Genomic DNA, 6,885 nt, shown 5'->3' with positions numbered 1-6,885 from the left:
AATACTTTTATTGCAATTATCATTATTATCGTTTTGTGTAACATTGTCATGACTATTGCTTTTATTATCCTTATGATCATTCTGATTATCACCATTACTATCATTGATTATCATTATCATTGTTATCCTCTTTTTTATTTCTAGTATCATCGATAGCCTTGTCAACAATAGTAATGATGATTATTGTCATCACTGCCATTATTATAAATCATTGCTATCGCTGTCATCATTATTATGATCATCACTTTTTACTATTATCATTGTTAATGTCATTACTAAAATTTTATATTTTATTATTATTACTATTATCATTATTATCATACTTATCATTACCATTATTATAATTACCATTATCACATTATCATACTGATTATTCTTGCTGTTTTTATTAGCCTTACTATTATCATCATTGTTATTATCATATTTATCATTATCGTTATTAACACTATTATCACTATCATTTATATTATTATTACTATTATTATTATTATTATTATTATCATTATCATTATTATTATTATTTTTATTATCATTATTATTATTATTATTATTATTATTATTATTATTATTATTATTATTATTATTATTATTATTATCATCATCATTATTATGATCATCTCTATCATCATCATCATTATTATTATTGTTATTATTTCCATCATTATTATCATTATTATGGTCATTAGTGTTATTGTCTTGATTCTTAGCATTATCATCTATATTATCATTATTATTCGCATTAGTATCATAATTATCATTATAATCATTACCATAATTATCATTATCAATATCATTACTATTATCATTATTATTATTATTATCATTATTATTATTATTATTAGTAGTAGTAGTAGTAGTAATAGTATTACAATTTTATTATTATTACTAATATTATTACTATCACTATTACCATTATCACTTTTACTATTATTATTGTTATCAATATTATGATTATTATTGTTATTATTATTATTATTATTTCACTATTATTATCACTATAATGTTATCATTACTCTCATTATTTTCAATATATTATGTTATTTTTCACTATTACTTTTATAATCAGTATCATTATCATTATTATCATTACCATGATGATTATTATTATCATTATCATCATAATGATTATCATAATGTTATCTTCATCACTGCTATTCATATTCATCAATTTTGCTACGATAATCACGATTAATATCATTACTGTCATTAGCAGTACTACTACTAGTAGTAGTAGTATCAATACCATTATCATTTCGTCATTATTATCATCATTGTTATTATTATTATCATCATTATTAATATTGTTGCTATTATTATTGTTTTCATTTAATTGTTATCATTATTTAATTATGATGATTATTACCATTACTATTTTCATTATCGTTATCATTATTGTCATCATTACTTTTTATTATCATCATTATTGTCATTATTTTTTATTATCATCATTATTGTCATTACTTTTTATTATCATAATTTTCATTGTTATTATCATTATTATTATTATCATTATTATTATTATCATTATTATTATCATCATTATTATTATCATTGCTATTATCGCTATCATCATCGTCACTATCATCATCGCTATCATCATCATCATTGTTATTCTTAATTATAATGATATTATCATTATCATTATAACTTTCTTTGTCATTTTCATTATCATTACCCTTGTTGTTATTGCCATTATTGTTATCGTTATAACATCAATACCATTACTACTTTATTATTATCTTTATCATTATCATTGTCATTATCATTATAATTATACATTATTGATATTATCATTGTTATCTACATCATTATTATTATGATTACTATCATTATCATTATCATTTTCATTATCACATCAATGTTATCGTTATTATTATAATTGTTTTTATTATTAGTATCATTAGTTTTATCATTACTATTATTATTATTATTATGATTATGAACATCATTGATATATATATCATTTTTATTTGTAATGCATTTATCATTATTATTATTATTATCATCACTGTTATCATCATCATTATCATGTTATTGTTGTTGTTAATACTAATAATATCAATCACTATAATTGCTAATATCATCACGATCATTGTTATCATTATCACCATCATTGTTTTTATCATTTTACCATCATCATGATCATGTTGATTATCCTCATCACCATCATTACTTTTATTATAATGATGAAGATAATGACTGATAAAAGAAACAAGATAGTGATTTTGAACATTGTATGTAAATTAAATTATGTGTCATGTTTCATCTGTGATTATATATTCAAAACATTTCCTTTTCTCGTGATGTTTCTCAGCACAGGCTTTCTACTTGTCTTTGGTGCAACCGAACGGAGGGGAGCGGAGAGTCGGGCTTTGGAGGGAGGAGGCGATGGGGGAGCAGGCAGCTGAACGAAAGTTTTTTATAGACGCTGATTTACTCTGATAATTTATAAATTGGAATGCTTTTTCTTGCGATAATTACTAACGTTTCTCTGAAAGACTATATTGCCTTTTTTTATTTAGATTCAATTTCATAATTCCTCATATTTCAGATTGAATATGTTACAATGACAAAGTAAAATGAGCAGAGGAGACATGAGATGAAAAATGTTATTTGCTGGAATGAAGGGATTTGTAAAATCTAATGGTTTTAACGAATGTTATATAAATACACATTCAACTAAGGCGCCAAGAACACATCATATATGAACATCATATCAGTCATATTATCACAATAAATATGTAGATACATAGAAGAAATATAGCGTGGCATTGCAGGATGCGCTGGCTTTGCGCGCGCTAGTCAGCCACGCAAGCAAATAGGGAAAAGGAGGTCCTAGCCGGCCGACTGTCCTTCGTAGACTGACCGCGTGACTGCCGTCGAACCCCCTGGATTGACGCCGTGACGTCATGCGCGCCAGAGACGAATCCGAGTAGGTGTGTTGTAAGATACTTACGTAGACCTTCACCAGAATTCTTTGATTCTGTGTTCTGGCAGGTTATAAGGGATAGTGAAGAATGTTGATATGATTATTCTGCAAGCAATCAAAGTTTAGGAAATAATCTAAACATGAGAAAATATGGCAGATTTAAGAAAGAAAAGTATTACAGAGTTTTAGTGATAATTTCAGAGCTGATCTCGAATTTATGATCCATAAAAGTGTTTATTCCAAATTATGTGAGTTCGCAGAAGCAGTAATGAGTCGACTGATTTCCAAATGTGTATTTAATGATTAGCAACTTGCGTCGCCTTACGATAAACTGAGGGAGCCATCAGCACCATTTCAATATTTCGAATGGACTTTTTTTGTTGACGGGACGATATTTCAGCATAAATGTGTTATCATATCCATAGATGCAATGTTGTGTTGTTGTCGTTCTCAGCTTGGTTATGAAATGAGGAATCAAACCAGGAGTATAAATGTCTACTGTAGAAACTATCAGAGTTGCTGATTCATTTGCATTTATAGTAAATTTAAGATTGTAAAGGCGTGATTATATTTTGAAGTGAACTGATATGGTGAGATGAATTCTTTTCTATATATCAATACCAGGCACGGTATTTAAGGTCTCCATGACTTCACATGTACATATACACACCAAAAGAGAGAGAAAGAGACAGACAAAGATTTAGACAGATGTACGTACATACGCCCGCATGGGAACTCACAGTACACTCATAAGTCCGAATCTTGCAAGTGTGATAATAAGGAAAGCGCAAAGGAGAAATATTTCATCGCCGTTCCTCAGTCTCCACCCAGTGCATAAATGACCCAGCAAAAGGAAGCACAAATTCCTTTAAAGCACAAGCAAGCATATTCATACACAGTGTGCATCGAATCGCAACACTGGAAGCAAAGTTCTGTTGAAATTCCTTTTCCTGCAAGATGTCCTCGACAGTGCAGTCGGGCCCAACGAGCGAAGACCTCGTGAATTTTCTTTCTAATTTCAGAATGTGTGTATAAGTGTGTGTCTACGTGTATCTGTGTGTGAGTATATGTGTGTGCGTACGTGTGTGTGTGTAAGTTTATGCGCTCGTACCTGTGTGATTGTGCGTATGTGTGCGTTTGTGAGTGTATGTGTGCGTTTGTGAGTGTATGTGTGCATGCATACCTGCGTGTGTGTCTGTGTGTATGTGCGTGTGTGTGTGTGTCGCTCAACAGCTTTACTGGCAAAGTTTAACAACGTGTTCAGTTGTAACTCTGTGAGTGTGTGAAGTGGAAGTTAACGTCACAGATGTTCGCATTCAGGGCCCCTGCCTTTCTCCCCCTCCCCGCCCTCTTTCTGTCGCGTATTTCTCACTCTCCCTGTCTGTCTGTTTGCCTTTCTGTCAGTTTGTCTGTCTGCCCATATGCCTTTCTTTCTTTTTGTCTGTTTGTCTGATAATAGGAGTGGAGTGAATAGGCGAGAGAAAGATAGATAGATAGATAGATAGAGAGAGAGAGGAAAGACACATGCAGAATGATAGATAGATAGATAGAGAGAGAGAGGAAAGACACACGCAGAATGATAGATAGATAGAGAGAGGAAAGACACACGCAAAATGATAGATAGATAGAGAGAGATTCACATTATCTATCTTTACCTTATTAGCGTAATGTACTGCTTCCCATTTACACAACGTTTTCATTATAGAGGGCGCATCATCAGCGTTGTCTGTAACTAACGACTTCCGGTTTGTGCAGCAGTCACTGGGAAAGATCCGATCCAATGGCTTTCTAAATAAAGTGGCCGCTGAAAAACGAGAAATATTGTTCTCGTGAAATGACTTTTGAAAATGAGTCTTCTCACGGAAACAAAAGATATGAATACTTACATACATCTCCAGATGGCTAGTCCTCCAAGAGCATTTTCTGCGTCAATATTTTTTTTGTAAAACGATTTTTAAAACTAAGGACACGACTTACAGGTCACCTTACTTGCTCAGTTTTCTTGCACGAATATAATAAGACTGGAGAGACAGAGGAGGGAGAAGGGAGAGAGAGCGCACGTGAGTGAGAGTGAGAAAGGAAGTGGGTGCTAGCAAGGACAGAGAAGAAAACCAGTTAAAAAAACATGCACGGATAGTCACGTACAACTAAAAACGCATAAAGAAGCAGCACAAAACACGTAGAGAGAAGAGAGAAAGAGAGAAAAGAAAGAAGGAAATCAATTAGGAGGGCGAGGGGGCAGATGTAATCATATAAGCGTATCTAAAGCATTTGAAAGACCACGTTACATGGGATTCAGGAGTCTGAGAATAATGATCATAAACGGATGTTTTTATAATAAGGATAAAGAAATGGCTTGAAGATTAGAAAGAAAGACTAAACTATTGTTTCTCTCTTTGCGGCTACATCGCTCCCACAATGCATTTGCGTTTACAAAGGAACATCGAGATGCGCACAGTTTCAAATACAAAACTTTATACAATAGTTAAACAAATCCACATTTTATAGGCATTTAGCCAATATATATATGTATATATAAGTACATTTTTACTCATCACAAAATAATACATGCATAAATCTTTATGATATCAATATTCACCAATAATTTCCTTTTTCTCAACATATTTACAATACAATAATAATGAATATAAACAAAACTAGGTATGTGGCTGCACACACACACACACACACACACACACACACACACACACACACACACACACACACACACATATATATATATATATATATATATATATATATATATATATATGTATGTATGTATGTATGTATGTATATATATATATATATGCGTGTGTGTATATATATCTCTAACTGGGATTCGAGCTAGGGTCTTTGCAGGCAGGTAACTGCTAGACAGACTCTAAAACAGACCTGGGCAAACTACGGCCCGCGGGCCACATCCGGCCCTTTGTGCGTCCCTGTCCGGTCCGCGAGAGGCCGGGCAGGGAGTAAATATATAATTCATTAAATATATAATTCATTAAATATATAATCTATTAATATATATTTAATAAATATATAATTTATTGAATATATAATTCACTAAATATATAATCTATTAATATTTATTAAATACATAATGCACTAAATATATAATTTAGTGCATTTTACAATGGAAAAAGTTGAGCAGAATAAGTTCAAGCTATCGTTGGTGTGGCCCTCGGACACAATTCAGGTTTCTCATGTGGCCTCTTCTAAACATTAATTGCCCGCCCCTGCTCTAAGAGGTACGTGCAACTAGGAGCTCTCTATCATACTTGAGTAAGGATTGTGAAGTGGGAGCTCGGTAGAAATTGATGGAGCAGTTCAAATCCGCAGTCAGATGACAGATGGTTTGCATCCGCCTGTTGACTGGTATCTATTGTCTCTTAAGGGAATGGTTGTGTGAGTGTGACTTCCCGCAGGTGTGGCTGGAGGATATATAAGGACAAGTCATATGCGAAGCTGAGCCTCGTCCGGGCTATGGGGGAGCCCGGCCTGTGCCGACTAATGTCGACTCGATCACCGTGTGTCAGCAAGTGCTGACGCGACAGAGCTTAGTCCTTACCCATCGCGGTGCCCAGCCACAGCAGTAACCTCCGGGCGACAATTGCAACTTCTCGCGCCTGGGCGGGGCGCGAACCGCCGACCCCTCGGATGAGAGGCCGACACGTTACCACTGTACTAGCCTGGAGGCTGAAAAAATGTGGAACGCTTCACGATTTTGCGTGTCATCCTTGCGCAGGGGCCATGCTAATCTTCTCTGTATCGTTCCAATTTTAGTATATGTACTGCCGAAGCAAGTGGCTGGAGGCTGAAGGTGAATGGAAATCTATGGGGGAACCGGTGAGGCTCCTCATTGGCCAAGGATGCTGAAGCTTAAGTACTGTTCAGCTCCAGCGGTCCAGTGAGCGAGCCGTGAGGTGTCCGTGTCACCCAATCAGGTCCCGGTA

The 6,885-nt window shown here is 33.8% G+C and overlaps 1 non-coding gene across 1 annotated transcript; it reads right to left on the bottom strand.

Annotated features, from left to right (window-relative positions):
• Window positions 1–6,632: 6,632 nt before the first annotated feature.
• On the bottom strand, window positions 6,633–6,735 carry LOC138867733 (U6 spliceosomal RNA). The gene has a single exon (XR_011399874.1). It is a non-coding gene; the product is annotated as a U6 spliceosomal RNA (small nuclear RNA).
• Between the last annotated feature and the right edge of the window lie 150 nt (window positions 6,736–6,885).

This window comes from Penaeus vannamei, chromosome 31 (genome assembly GCF_042767895.1).
Source record: "Penaeus vannamei isolate JL-2024 chromosome 31, ASM4276789v1, whole genome shotgun sequence".
Taxonomy (NCBI): Eukaryota; Metazoa; Arthropoda; class Malacostraca; order Decapoda; family Penaeidae; genus Penaeus; species Penaeus vannamei.
The sequence above is the reverse complement of the archived record's forward strand: the minus strand, read 5'-3'. Positions and strand labels throughout refer to the sequence as shown.